Source organism: Felis catus, chromosome C2, assembly GCF_018350175.1.
Source record: "Felis catus isolate Fca126 chromosome C2, F.catus_Fca126_mat1.0, whole genome shotgun sequence".
Classification (NCBI taxonomy): domain Eukaryota; kingdom Metazoa; phylum Chordata; class Mammalia; order Carnivora; family Felidae; genus Felis; species Felis catus.
The window spans coordinates 54,389,810-54,403,970 of NC_058376.1; the positions used below are offsets into that span (position 1 = coordinate 54,389,810).

Here is a 14,161-nt window from a genome sequence, read left to right on the forward strand (position 1 = left end):
CCTGGGGCTTTGAAACCATTGCCTGTCCTGCTAATGACACGTCCAGTTCTCTTCTCCAGGCCGCCGACGCCGGGCTGCCGGCGACTGGGGTACTTTCCCCACGCGGGGAGGGGCTTTCTTCGCCATCCCCTGGGGTTGCCCACTCGCGGCGTGGGGGCCCCACGCGCGCCCCCTCTCCTGCGCGCCGCCGCCACCTCTGCTCGCGCGACTTTTGTAGCTAGCCCGCGGCGAGGGGGCGCGGGGGGTCCCCAGCGCGGACGTCCCCGCGCGGCCACCCCGCGTCGGGCCCCACGCGCGCCGCGCGGTCCAGGCTCGGAATGGCAGCGCCTGGCCGGGCGGCGGTGCCTCCCCGGGGGGCAGCGGAGGCAGCGGCGGTGGCGGCGGGATCTTCGCCGGGGCCCGCGGGAGGAGGAGGAGGAGGAGGAGGAGGAGAGGGAGGAGGAGGAGGAGGAGGAGGGGAAGGAGGAGGAAGAGGAGGAGAGGGAGGCGTTTTCTGCCCAGACCGCCGCCAGTTCGAGCGGGCACGGGGACGGGGACACCCCACTCGTTGCTCCTCCGTTATGGAAAGGTGTTTAGCAGACTTTTACGCCCGGAGTGTGGGATTTGTACTTCATTTTTTCTCTCCCCCCTCTTCCCCAAAGCAAGATGGACTCTATTCCCTTTCTCTTTCTCCCTGTGCCTCTGCCTCTGTCTTGTCAGCCTTTAAGATCGACATTTTGTACTAAGATGCAAACTTGATGGTGACCAGCAACAAAGGCGGGGTGGGATCCCTCGCTCCCTTCCTCCCTCTCGGTTTCCTAGCTACCCCCACCCCGACCTCCAAGACCTGGTGGCCCTGCACTTGCCGCCCGGGCTCTGGCGAATGTGTTTCCAGGCTCGGTTCCGATCTCCAATCTCGGGATTGTGACTGGGGCCGGGCGTTTGGGCGACGGCTGTGGCCGCCCCAGGTCTGCAGGGCTGAGGGCTGCGCTACCTGGACCCGCTGCCGTCGCCGTGCTACCTCCAGCCGGCTCCTGGGCACCGTGGAGGCTCGGGCTGCCTATCGATTGCTATGATTTGGTTACTGGTGTATTTGTTCTGGGGGCGGCGATCACTTGTGCAAGTTGATGAATGATCGCGGTGTGGGTTTTGGGTTTGCAGACAGGATCAACTTTCAGCTTTGTGCATACGGGGAGTAGGGAGTGAGGGTGCTGGAGACACCCTGGAATGCCAGCTGGGCTACCCTCAGCTCTTTGAATACAGGGAGCTTCTTTGCTTGTATTGCTCCACAGTTCGCGCGTGGGGGTGGGAGGTAGACGGAGGGGAGGGGTTGGTGGGGAGCTGAACTCCTGGGTTTTGAGGACCTTCCTTCAGAGGTGTTGCAGGAGTTGGGACTCTATTGTAAAGCTCTACCATACTGATGATGTACCTTTATTTGATACTTTATAGGTCACTATCATATGACAAAGGCTTTGCTGCAGTTCATCTTCCTCCCTGTGTACTTTCCATTTGCCTTCCCGGGTAAGTAAGCAAACTCTTTCTACAGGGAAGCTGGATGGCTATTAGCAATGACCTGAGGGTCCTTACTGTTCACATAAGAAGGTGGCTTATTGGGGTTGCAACATCCCAGAAAGCTTGTCTCCCTGAGTTTCCCACAGCAGAAATCAACTTATGATACTTAGTATTTAGAATTCAGTTGCTGTTATTATTAAGATAGTTGAAATGTTTATTTCACATTTATCTGCAAGTGTCATTGGAAAACTTATTTTCAAATAGTCATTTAGTTGATAATGAAATTTTACAGAGTTGAAGGCCTAGGAAATTTAATACTAGATAATATTGTAGAAAGAATGCAGCCTATGAGTGGAGAGAATTATTAAAAACCCAAAGAAGCATTGTGCAGAATGCCTCTCTAATTATAGTGACTGACATTTGCTTACTCTTTCTTAGGTGCTCTGTCTTGGGTAACTTGTGCTGTTTGTGACAGTTATTTTTGTGGTGGGGAAGGGTGGACTAGGCAGTATAGTAAATCTAGTATTTAGATATAAAAGGCCTGATACAAAAGGCAAATAAACATTTCCAAATTAATCATAATTTTCTGCAAAATTTATATACTTAGAGAAATTGGGTATACTTTAGCAGCCTGTATATGCAATAAACAACGACTCAGAAGTCCCTTAAGCGCCTTTTTCAGACGTATGCCCCCAAATGGAAAAATTGCTGAAATAATGTGTGGGGCAGCAAGTGCCTGAAAAATTAGTTTGTGAGAAGTAACAGTGTAGGTGAGGGTTTACAGAACATGCGAAGGTAGCACGGTGAGCCCCAATTGTTTGCAATTTGCCCCTCAATTGTAAAGAACACCTCAGGTATTCCAAATTGCTGATAAATTCAGAAAACTGGTTGTACTAAATGTGTAAATCAGTTTTAATACTTAATCATGTTACTGTAGTGAAGATGGAGTTTGTATTTTGTGAATGAAAATAGACTTGAATTCAGTTTTCCATGAAAGAAAAAGGAAAGGGGCCTTATCTCTTTGGGATATTATATTACTATTATATTTGTTGCTAAAATGTGGTTTTAATATTAAGAGGAATTGAGGACCATGCCTCTCTGGTAGTTTCCATATAGTAGCAAAATGTACTTTGACATTGCTGAGAACCTTAGGTGATTAGAAGCTCGGTGTCCAACATCTTTCATGGAATGTAAATATCACATTATTTCAGATAGTTACGAGAACCTCTTAATGTGTCACATACATAACAGTCTGATTGGAACAATCAGAATGAGATGGTTCTGTAAGATGAATTTAGTGCACACCAAAATATGTGGATTTCAGTGTCTTTGATTTTTTTTTTTTTAAGCTTGTTTGCAAGAGAAGTTTTTCATTTTTGAACATATGGCAAGAGTATTCAAAATGCATTCCTGATTTACTAAAGAACACCACATTTATACATGTGAGGCACATTATTTTGTTCACTGGAGCAAACTTTTAATGTCAGTTTTTTTCCCCATGGAAATATGTTTGACCAATTCAAAATTTAAAATGGGAATCAGTAATTTCCAGAATAAAAGCGATCTGATGAGCTCTTGAATTTCTTTGAGATATCAAACAACTGCTTCATTAAAACAATATTTTCAAGAACTGGCTTGGTCTTTGAAGTCAGAGTAGTTTTTGTAGTGTAAAACTTGTAATAGTGATCTCAAAGAAGTCACCCTGACAATGAATTACCAGATATTTGCATCTAAAACATATTTATTTGATTTGAAGCTTAATTATCAAAATAAGAACTTAGATAGAGGTTTTGCTATTTTATTGCCAAGAGTTTTCAAACTTCTCATTTTATTATTCCGCATATCTATGTTAAGTTTTGAAACTGAAGTCTTAATTTGCATTTCACATTTAATGCTAGCTATTGGAAAAGGGGTTCATATATGTTGTTTCTTAGTGCTACATCCTTTAAAGGTACCCTGGTGGGTTAAGTCCACTAGAGACTTCGATATTAACAAAAACTTGCAATTTTGACACCTTCCTTTTTTTTTAATTCATCTGATCTTTGCATCTAAATTAAAAAATAAAGTTCTGGGTTTAGGAGTTTGTGAGATGGTTTTGCCTTACACATATAGCTGTGCTATACAACTTGGAAAGTGTATACCTTTGACCTACAGATCTGATCTTTATGCTTAATCCATTGAAACAGAGATTTGTTTAGACATTGGAATTAAAACACAGCTTTGAGTGAAAGCTAATATGAACAGGTAATTATGGTTTGCTTATGCTGTAACTATGTAATTGATAAGGCTTTTTGTATGTAATTAAAAAAGAAGGAATAGTCTCAAAACAATGTGGCACAATTCATGAAAATCTAACTCAGCAACTAAAGTATAAAGTCATACTTTTCAGTAAAATTACAAACATAATTTCTAATTAATCATCAGCCAACATGCTAAAAGTTTACATTTTCCTAGATTTTATAGAGCATGGGTAAAACAAGTACCATACTTTTAACTGGATCTTAACATGAGTATCAACTACTTTTATGTCAGAAATCTTTAATGGAAGTAATAAAGACTTCATAGTTTAACCCTACTAAAAAAACTCTGAAAATAGCCTCGTTATCGACATACTTGTACTAAAGGAAATCCTTGATATTATTAATGTCTTAAAAAGTGCAGAAATGTTTAAAATTGTGATATTTAAATGTTTTAAGTTACTAAATTTAGGCAATTAATTTTGGCATATTGCATTATGACCAGTATGGCACACCTGTATTTTGAGATTTAATCTCTTTTTTTTTTTAAATGCTTATTTATTTTTGAGAGAGAGAGAGGGAGAGAGAGAGGGGCAGAGTGTGAGCAGGGGAGGGGCAGAGAGAGGGAGACACAGAATCCAGAGCAGGCTCCAGGCTCTGAGCTGTCAACACAGAGCCCAACGTGTTGGGCTCCCAACTCACAAACCACGAGATCATGACCTGAGCTGAAGTTGGATGCTCTACCTACTGAGCCACCCAGGCGCCCCAAGACTTAATCTTAAGCAGTGCTTAAGAAAGAGACACTTTTCTTGAATTTGCAGTGTGAAGTCCACCTCATTTTTTAACATTTTACCAGAGGGCATCTTTTAAAATAGGTCCGAGTGATAGCTTTTTTATATTTTTCATCAACTTTCTTCCTCTCACTGAGAAATGAAAACAAACCCAAATTGTAAAAACATTGTAATTTTATTGTTTGGTTTTTATCACGTGCCCCAGATATACTGGATACAGGTGGTCCTCAGGCTATACTTTGAGAAGCACTGCTCTGAAGGTACTAAGGATTGAAGCTAAAGATTGAATGAATCTTCCGGCTAGAAGATTCTGTGACCGTAATTCAGTCAGTGGGTTTGTACTACCTCAGGGGCAGTCATCACATACTGTATCGAATTGTAGGGATTTCTATATATTAAGTTACACCTGAGGAAAGCACTTTTTGAGTACAGCTTCACTCAACATTCATATGTGTCCATATTATCCTTTAAAAGGCATATACAGTTTCTTGAAATGCCAGGACATCATGTTAAAACTGTAAGGATATATGCAGAAAATCCTCATGTATTAATGGGGATTGTTTACATTTTTTTTTCTTTCAAAGGAAAAGATGAGATGAGAGAACTGGAATAAGTATCAGTTACACAATGGAAATACAAAAGAAGGCAAACCAATAACAAATTCTACCTAAAAGTTATAAATACAAAGATGAAAGACAAAGGGAGTGAAAGACGTAAAGGATTGATTGTAGACCATGAAGCATTGACACACCTACCAAAATATAAACTTAATAAGTTAAAATATGTGAGTCACTTCAAGGATCTAGATAATGAAATAACTTCAGGTTCTGAGAAGGTTGTATAGAATACAAAGTAAAAAGAATGAGTTGGATTTTCTCAAGTCTTAGAAAAATAAAATGATACTGTAAAATATTGATTAAATAATTAAACCAATAGTTAAACATGGCCCTTAGGTGAAGATTAGGGAATAAAACAGAAGTTCCTAGAATGGAGTAACTGAGATCATAAAATGGACACAGAATGTTGGGTTTCTGGTAAAGGGAATAACTAAAAAAAACCATCGATAACTTATTTCAAAGGAGAAATAAGAATGAGGGTAAAATTGTTTAAAGCAGTTGTATTAAGTGTTTTTCACTGAGGTGTATGGTAAGAAATACCTTTTATATCCTAATCCATGTATAAAAACTGTAACAAAAGTTTCCTTGAACAGTATTAAGGGCAGTGCACTCTGATATTTTTTATTCCTATCTAATCTTTATAAATCTGATGTGTTCCAAACTATTTTATTTAAAAAAATCATGATGTTATTCACTAAATTAATCTTAAGATTTACATTTTGAAAAACACAAACCTGGAGGACTTGTTAAAAATGGAGGTCCCCAGGAGTGCCTGGCTGGCTCAGTTGGTGAGTGTGCAACTCTTTATCTTGGCGTTGTAGGCTCGTGCCCCACACTGGGTGTAAAGATTACTTATTATTATTATTATCATTATTTTTAACATTTATTCACCTTAGAGAGAGAGCGCGCGTGCAAGAGAAAACCACAGAGTGTGAGCAGGGGAGGAGCAGAGAGAGAGGGAGACACAGAATCCGAAGCAGGCTCCAGGCTCTGAGCTGTCAGCACAGAACCCATTGCAGGGCTCATACCCACGAACTGTGGGATCATGACCTTAGCCGAAGTCGGATGCTTTAACGGACTGAGCCACCCAGGTGCCCCGGGTGTAAAGACTACTTAAAAATAAAATCTTAAAAAAAAATGGAGGTCCCATATCTAGATAAGTGTGAGAGGTGGGGCCCAGGAATCTGCATTTTAACTAGTGCTTCAGTGATTCTGAAGCAAATATAAGGCACTCTAACACACTTTGAGAACTCTGGTGTAGGGGACAGGTGGCTAAAGAGTGAATAGGAAGGAGTCATGCACTGAATGTAGGGTTAACGTTCTTTGATGAGTTCTCTTCCAGCTTCAGTCTGTGACTGTATTTCAGTCAGCACGTTTGCAATATTGAGAGACCCCTTGTCACCCTCTGTTGATATTCCTAGAGTAGCAGGTGTAGTACAAGGAACAGAGGCTTTGAAGCCAAAGATCCCTGAATTCCACTACTGTTGCCCCTCTTGCGTACTGACTGAGGGAAGTTAAGCATGTCACTACGAAATAAGCTTCCATTATTATGTGCAAAAGGGCGTATTAATATTTACCATGTAACAGATTGAGAATTACTGTAGACAGTAATGTCTGCTATGACCCTTATTCACAGACAGCACTCAGTATGTATATTTTTATAGTTGTATCTCACCTCATCCCAACTTCCACTAAGTTTGAAGTTTCTTGAAGCTGTGCCTTTTAGTTTTTTTTAACATCCTTTTCTTTCTTTCTTTCTTTCTTTCTTTCTTTCTTTCTTTCTTTCTTTCTTTCTTTCTTTCTTTCTTTCTTTCTTTCTTTCTTTTAAAGTAAACTCTATTCCCATTATGGGGCTCGAACTCACGGCCTCAAGATCAAGAGTTGCATGCTCTACCAACTGACCAAGCCTGTGCCTTTTAATTTTTGTTTTCTATAAAGTACAATTGACCATTGAACATTGGGGTGCTAATCACACTCCACTCCTGTGCAGTCAAAAATCTGCACAGAACTTTTGGTTCCCCAAGAACTTAACTACTAATAACCTATTGTTGACCAGAAGCCTTACTGATAACATGATCACATAAACAGTCGATTAACACATAATTTGTATGTTTTATGTATTATATGCTATATTACAATAAAGTAAACTAGAGAAAAGAAAATGTTATTAGGAAAAGCATAAGGAAGAGAAAATACATTTATAGTACTGTACTGTAAATATCCATGTATAAGTGGACTGACTTAGTGTTCAAGGGCCAACTGTAATTCTCAACCCTGGTGTAAAGAAACACTGGTGCATTTTTAGCTGGATGTGAGGTGTTAGATAAGCACTTTATTACTGAAGAAGGAAATAGTAAGAATAACAAGGATAAAAGATAAAAGGGTAAAAGTGACGAATAACTGAGGCATGCCATAGTTAAGTATGGTGCCCCTTCTAATTTGGGGAATAATTTCCCTACCTCTTTAAAAAGACAGCACAGGACAGGAGGATAGCTCTTTTCATATTTCAAAGTGGTTAGTCAACAGCACTGGGCATTCTCTCTGGTGACTTTAGCCCATCTTGGAATGTCTTAGAGCATCAGTTCTCAAATTTTCTTCTGCTAAGACATATGTGACTGATGTTTAACATAGGGTGTTCTAATGTCCCTGGTTATAGACTTAGATAAATTATGTGGTAGTTCTCAGTGTGAGAAAGTCACTTCATTCCTTATCAAGAAAATATATCAGAATATAAGTGAGAGTGATACATTATAATGAAAACTTTGAATACACCCATATGCAAACATGTCAATTTCTTTATAAACTGTGGTACTTTGTTCATAACTAATTACTTGAGCATTCCTCACAACCAGTTAAAACTTACCCTTATGTCAAGGCATGAAGATCGAGAAGCATTACATCCGGAGTGCGTAACAAATTACATTGCACAGAATAGGCACTTAAATAAAAAAGAGGGGCAAGCTAAGGAGAAGATGAATGGGAAATACACAAAATCCCTGAAATCACAGTGTGAAAACCAAAAGCTAGGAAAAATGCAACATGTGGTTAAATGCAAAGGAAGTACAAAAGACTATGAGTATCAGGGTTCTCAGACCTTCCTATCATACTCAAGTACTCATTGCCTCTAACATAGACATTCATTTAATTTATTTGAATAAATTAAAGTTAAATAACTTTGTATTTCCTAATTTTTAAGGTTACATTTGCCAGGAACATCTTTTTACTTTGCTATATTTTAATTTAGCTTACTTTTTTTTTATCTCTAATACATTAATAAACTATATATTTTGCAAATGTCTTTATACTTTGATGTGTAATGATATTGGATATACATTCACAGTCCTTTATCTAAAAAAATCTCTGAAAAACTAATTTTTTTTTTTCCTCCAGAAGTTTGGCTTCAAAACTCATTTGGTGGTAGAACCTGACCCAAACCGTCATGGCCTTGTTTGAAGTAGTTGTAAAGCCTACTTAGAAGGGATGTTCGCATATTCTGCTGTAGAAATAGTAATGTATTTGGCTATGAGGTGGCTATCGTAGATCTAGCTAGGAATGTTACGTAATATATGCTGTCCTCTCCATCTGACCTTTAAGACTCACAAAAATCTGAAGCATACCTGGACCTAAGGGTTTCAGATAAGGGACTGTGATCCTATTGTATTAACTTTCTTAGTTCACAGAGTGAAATTGTCTGGTATTTCTACCCATTTAACTCCGTGAATATCCTTTTGCTGATTTTGATCACTGGTCATCTGAACATGTTGAGTTCATTGTAAGCTGGTGAATCATGTAAGATAGCCTAACAAGACATCCAAACATTATATATTAACTTAGTCAAACTGTCTTTTGAAACCCTGTGGCTTCAGTCATGAGGGTGGAAGGCATCAGAGGTTATAAAGTCAGCTAAGCAAAATGGTAGTTGACGTTTGTACCTCCTAAGTTGAGTAAAGTGAAGGGCTCCTAGGTAAGGAAAGATTAAACACACACACACACACACCCCACTCCATCCCACCTGTTAGTTGAACTTCACCTGTCCATTTTGACATTGTGATCCTTCTTTGGTATTTGTTGTAGTTGTTAGTTTATTAAACACACACACTGAAATCTGTACTTGAAACTTTTACTTTGTTGGACGTTTCTCATATAATGGTGAACAAAATTTAGGCTACTTTCATTATGGTTTACTGTTATGAGAGGTTTCATGAAGGGTTATATTTCCTTTATTATATTGCCACTTGCACATTTCTTCTATCAGAAAAGTAAAAAACAAAGTGTTTTATGCAGATTTAGTCTAAGGTGAGAAGGCCTTTGAATTATATTGTTTCATATTGGTTCTAGATACCTTTATTTTCAATAATTAACCGTGAAATGCTAAGTAAGATTTTTCCTTTGTACTTTTTTTTTTTTTTAAGTAATCTCTGTGCCCAATGTGGGGCTTGAACTCACAGCCCCAAGATCAAGTCAGATGGTCTACTGATAGAGCCAGCCAGACACCTATTTTTAATTTCCTATAAAACTACTATAGAAAAACGTAAAGTGTGATGTGAGGAAGAGTACACAGGACACTCTGGGAATAAAGTTAATAGCTGGATCATGATAAAACTTCAATCAGTCTTCATTTATTATGGACTGAAATGGTTAATGGCCAAAGAAGGTTTTTCTTATTTAATTATTTTTTGATACAACTCTATCCTTTGGGGTAGGAAAACCACAGGTTGAGTAATTCAGAGGGAGTCTTATTAGCAATGCTGATTCTTTTAATCTTAAAAAAATGCTGAGTTGTTTTTCAGCTTCTGGTGCACCTCCTAAAACTCACCCAAGTGTTGAGTTCTCATGTGGTAGAGCGTGGAACAAAATAAGAAATTAATTCTCTACATCCAGCTGTCAAATTTTGATTATCTTTTGAGTTACTGAAGTTATATATTTTTTCTTTCTGATCCCCTCTCCCTTCTTGTTCCTGCCTTTTTTTTTTCCTTCTTTCTTCTCCCTCCTTCTCTTTTCTCTCATCCAAGTACTAACTAGGACCAATCCTGCTTAGCTTTTGAGATAGGTGGCCATGGACTCTTCTCTCCTTTCTGTCCTCCCTGATGTCTATTTTTCTGTCTTTTCTTTTTCTTTCAGCCTTTTATTGTATTCACTCATGTGCAATCTGTGATACTACCTACAAATATTTGAGAATGAGAGTATGGAATTGAACTTTTTTTTCTTTTTACCATTTGATTTTAAAGATTTTTTTTGTAGTTTTGAGTTACTTTAGTAATCATCACTACTCATGTAATAAAGTTGTTAACATATGAATTTGAGACTTACACAGTTCCCTACATAGAAATGTCAATTAGGAAGGGATTATGTGAGTCAAAGTCACCTGTTACTATTATGAAATAAATTGAAGTAAACTCCTTATCCAATCATTTTTGTGTTTTAGGGTGGTAGGATGACTATATAGCTTCATTTATATTTAAAGGAAAGTTAAAAGCAGATTTTTAGCAGAGTTTCCCACATACTATTTTACTTTGGGAGGAATTGAGAAAGATAATCTGGCCTGAGGGTGTTCTTATGAAGCACAAGTTTTATTTTTACTACTTTGTTTTTCACAACAGTTTTCTGATGAGAGGTAATCCTATTTTAGTGGCAAAGAAACTAAGTGTCAGGTTAAGTAACTTGTCTGAGGTCACACAGGTAGCAAGACACTGTCAGGATTAGGAGGGCTGTAGTCTCCTGGGCTTTTTCTGTATTGCCTCCTTTAGGGCCACATTCCAAGAGGTTAGAACTGAAAGGTTTGGGGCAATTTTAGCCAAGAATTCCTCCCAGTTTTTCTTTTTCCCCAAAAGTAAAATCTTCATTTTGAAGTCATCGGGTTGGAACACTACTTTTTTTTTTTTTTTTTTTTTTTTTTTTTTTTTACGTTTTTTAAAGTTTTATTTGTCAGCCAGGAGCCTGCCTTGGGGCTGGAACTCATGAACTGTGAGGTTATGACCTGGGCAGAAATCAAGAGTGGGACACTTCACCAACTGAGCCATCCCGTTTATCCCCACTACTTTATCATTCTTAAGGGAGATAGATGAGAAAGTTTCTGAACTGGGGCCTACTGTCAGTTCTCCTCAGTGAGATCACAGTCAAAGACTAAACCAGCCCCAAACTGTGTTTATAAATTGACATGTAGTGAACTTTCTTTCTGGTTGATCTATCTATTATAGAAGTGTCTAATAACAAGTTACTGATTTTACTGTTTATTAATTCCTCTGGTACATCAGTAGAAATCATTTATTCTTTCATGAAAAGGTGAGTTTTCCAAGCTGAATGTTCTATGATGTTTTTACTCTGGTACTTATTTATTTTATTTTAAGCAAATATATACATTTATCTGTATAGATATAGGTACCTTACATACTTTTTTTGTTATTGACTTGACAGTTCTATGCATTACTTAGTGCTCGTGATAAGTATAGTCATCATATGTCACTATACGATGTTATTACAGTATTATTGACTATATTTCCTATGCTGTACTTTTCATCTTGGTGGCTTATATATTTTATAACTGGAAGTTTATACCTGTTAATTGCCTTTACCTGTTTTGCCCATTTTCCCATTCCCCTTCATCTGGCAACCACCAGGTTATTCTCTGTATTTAAGAGTCTGGTTTTGGTTGGTTCATTGGTTTGGTTTGGTTTTTTAGATTCCACATATAAGTAAAATCATACGGTATTTCTCTTTGATATATTTCACTTAGCACAATACCTTGTAGGTACATACATATTGTTTCAAATGGCAAGATCTCATTCTTTTTCATGGCCGAGTAATATTCTGTAGCGGTGGTAGTGGTGATGTGTGTGACGTCTTTATCCATTCATCTATTGATGGACACTTGGGTTGCTTTCATATCTTGGCTAGTGTAAATAATGCTGCAGTAAACATAGGGGTGCGTCTATCTTTTTGAATTAGTGTTTTCTTTAGGTAAATACCCAATAGTGGAATTATTGGATCATATGGTAGTTCTATTTTCAATTTTTTGAGGAACCCCCATACTGTTTTGCAGAGTGGCTGCACCAGTTTGCATTCCTGTCGAGTCAACAGTGCATGAGGGTTCACATCTGTCCACGTCCACGCCGACACTTGTTATTTCATGTGTTTTTGATACTAGCCATTCTGACTGGTGTGAGACTCTGGAACTTTTTAATACAGTAAAACTTGGTTTGCAAACATAATTCATTCTGGAAATATCCTTGTAATCCAAAGCACTTGTATATCAAAGTGAACTTCCCCCTCAGAAATAATGGAAACTCAGATGATTCTTTCTACAACCCAAAAATATTTATATAAAAATGATTACAATACTGTAATACAATACAAAATAATAAAGAAAATATAAAGAAAAATAAATTAACCTACACTTACCTTTGAAAACCTTCATGGCTGGTGTGAGGGAGATGAGAGAGGAGGGTTGTTTTTTTTTTTTTTTTAATGTTTGTTTATTCTTTGAGAGAGAGAGCGAAGAGGGGCAGAGGGAGACGTAGAATCTGAAGCAGGCTCCCGACTCTGAGCTGTCAGCACAGAGCCCGACTTGAGGCTCAAACTCAAAAACCACGAGATCATGACCTGGACCAAAGTTGGTTGCTTAACCTGCTAAGCCACCCAAGTGCCCTGAGAGGAAGGTTATTGGACAGGATGACTTTCACTGTCACTAATGGAATCATTCCTATCTATTGGCTCAATGGATCTTTTTCTTATGGGGACCAGTGAATACACCTGCGTGGATGTTGACTACAGTACAGTATTAATAAACTCTTATCATATACTGTATTTAATGTAACTGACAATAAGGCAGCAGAGGAAAGGGTCTCTATCTGCAGGCAGCCTGACCTAAAATGAAGCAGAGCATTCCTAAGCTTACTCTTGTATGGAAAAGCAAAGGACTGTCCATAGGTGCTTTGAAGTGACAAAAAATACAGGAGTGCCAGTTGTGGGTACCTTTCAACGTTCTGAAAAATCACTTATTTCTGCCAAACACCACAGCCTGAGACCGAGCATCCAAGAGTGAGAGATGATCGCCCACAATCCCAGAGAGAAAGGGGGGGGGGAGAGAGAGAGAGAGAGAAAGGAACCATTGGCTCAGTTGTGATCATGTGACATACAGCATCACATACTACTCATATTGCAAGACATTGTTCATTTATCTAGTTAAAATTTATTAGAAATGTTTGCTTGTCTCAAATACTCGCAAAACAAGTTACTCTCAATTCAAGGTTTTACTGTACATTTACCAATATAACACGGATGGTGTTACAAAATAGTTTATGTCATTTGTTTTGAAAATAAGTTCAATATGAGTAGAAAAATTAAGCACATTCATGGACTTTATCATTTCAGAGTATCTGATGATCAAACATGAATTAGATATAGAGTTAGTCAAAAGTTATCCTGTTTTTAATTTTTTTTTAATGTTTATTTTTGGGAGAGACAGAGCGTGAGTGGGGGAGGGCAGAGTGGTGGAGACACAGAATTCAAAACAGGCTCCAGTCTCTGAGTTGTCCTTATAGAGCCTGACTCGGGGCTTGAACTCACGAGCCGCGATACCATGACCTGAGCCATGACCAGCACTTAACTGACTTGAGCCACCCAGGTGCCCCAAAAGTTGTCCTTTTTGAAGTGGCTTATGGGTGCTTTGATTTATTTTTACCGAAGAAACTTATTTCTCCTGTGATTAGGAAGAGATCTGATAAATTACACATTTATATACAAGAAGCAAATCATTTAGAAAATACAAAGTAACTTGTTACTTTTTTTTTGTACACCGAGCCCTATTCATCTGAAATTAGTAAATTCTATCTTTGCAAATTCAGCAAAATCAGAGATATACAGATATAGAAGATAAAAAATTTGTCATTCCTGTTGTTTTTTTACTGACTTGTCTTTTTGCCTGATCTGTGAAACATGTAAAGAGGATACTTACCTATTTTGGCAGGGTAATTTTTGTCAATGATAATCTTACTAAGGATGTGCCCTTGAATTGTTTTAGCCACAT

At 38.4% G+C, this 14,161-nt stretch overlaps 1 protein-coding gene across 6 annotated transcripts in view; it reads left to right on the forward strand.

Moving 5' to 3' along the window:
• BBX (BBX high mobility group box domain containing) overlaps window positions 1–14,161 on the forward strand; it is a 286,976-nt gene that overhangs the window by 1,934 nt on the left and 270,881 nt on the right. For all 6 annotated transcript variants that reach the window (XM_019839647.2, XM_003991606.5, XM_019839650.2 and 3 more), the window contains exon 2: window positions 1,429–1,500. The gene's annotated coding sequence lies outside the window, so the exon portion shown is untranslated. The remainder of the gene's footprint in view (window positions 1–1,428; window positions 1,501–14,161) is intronic.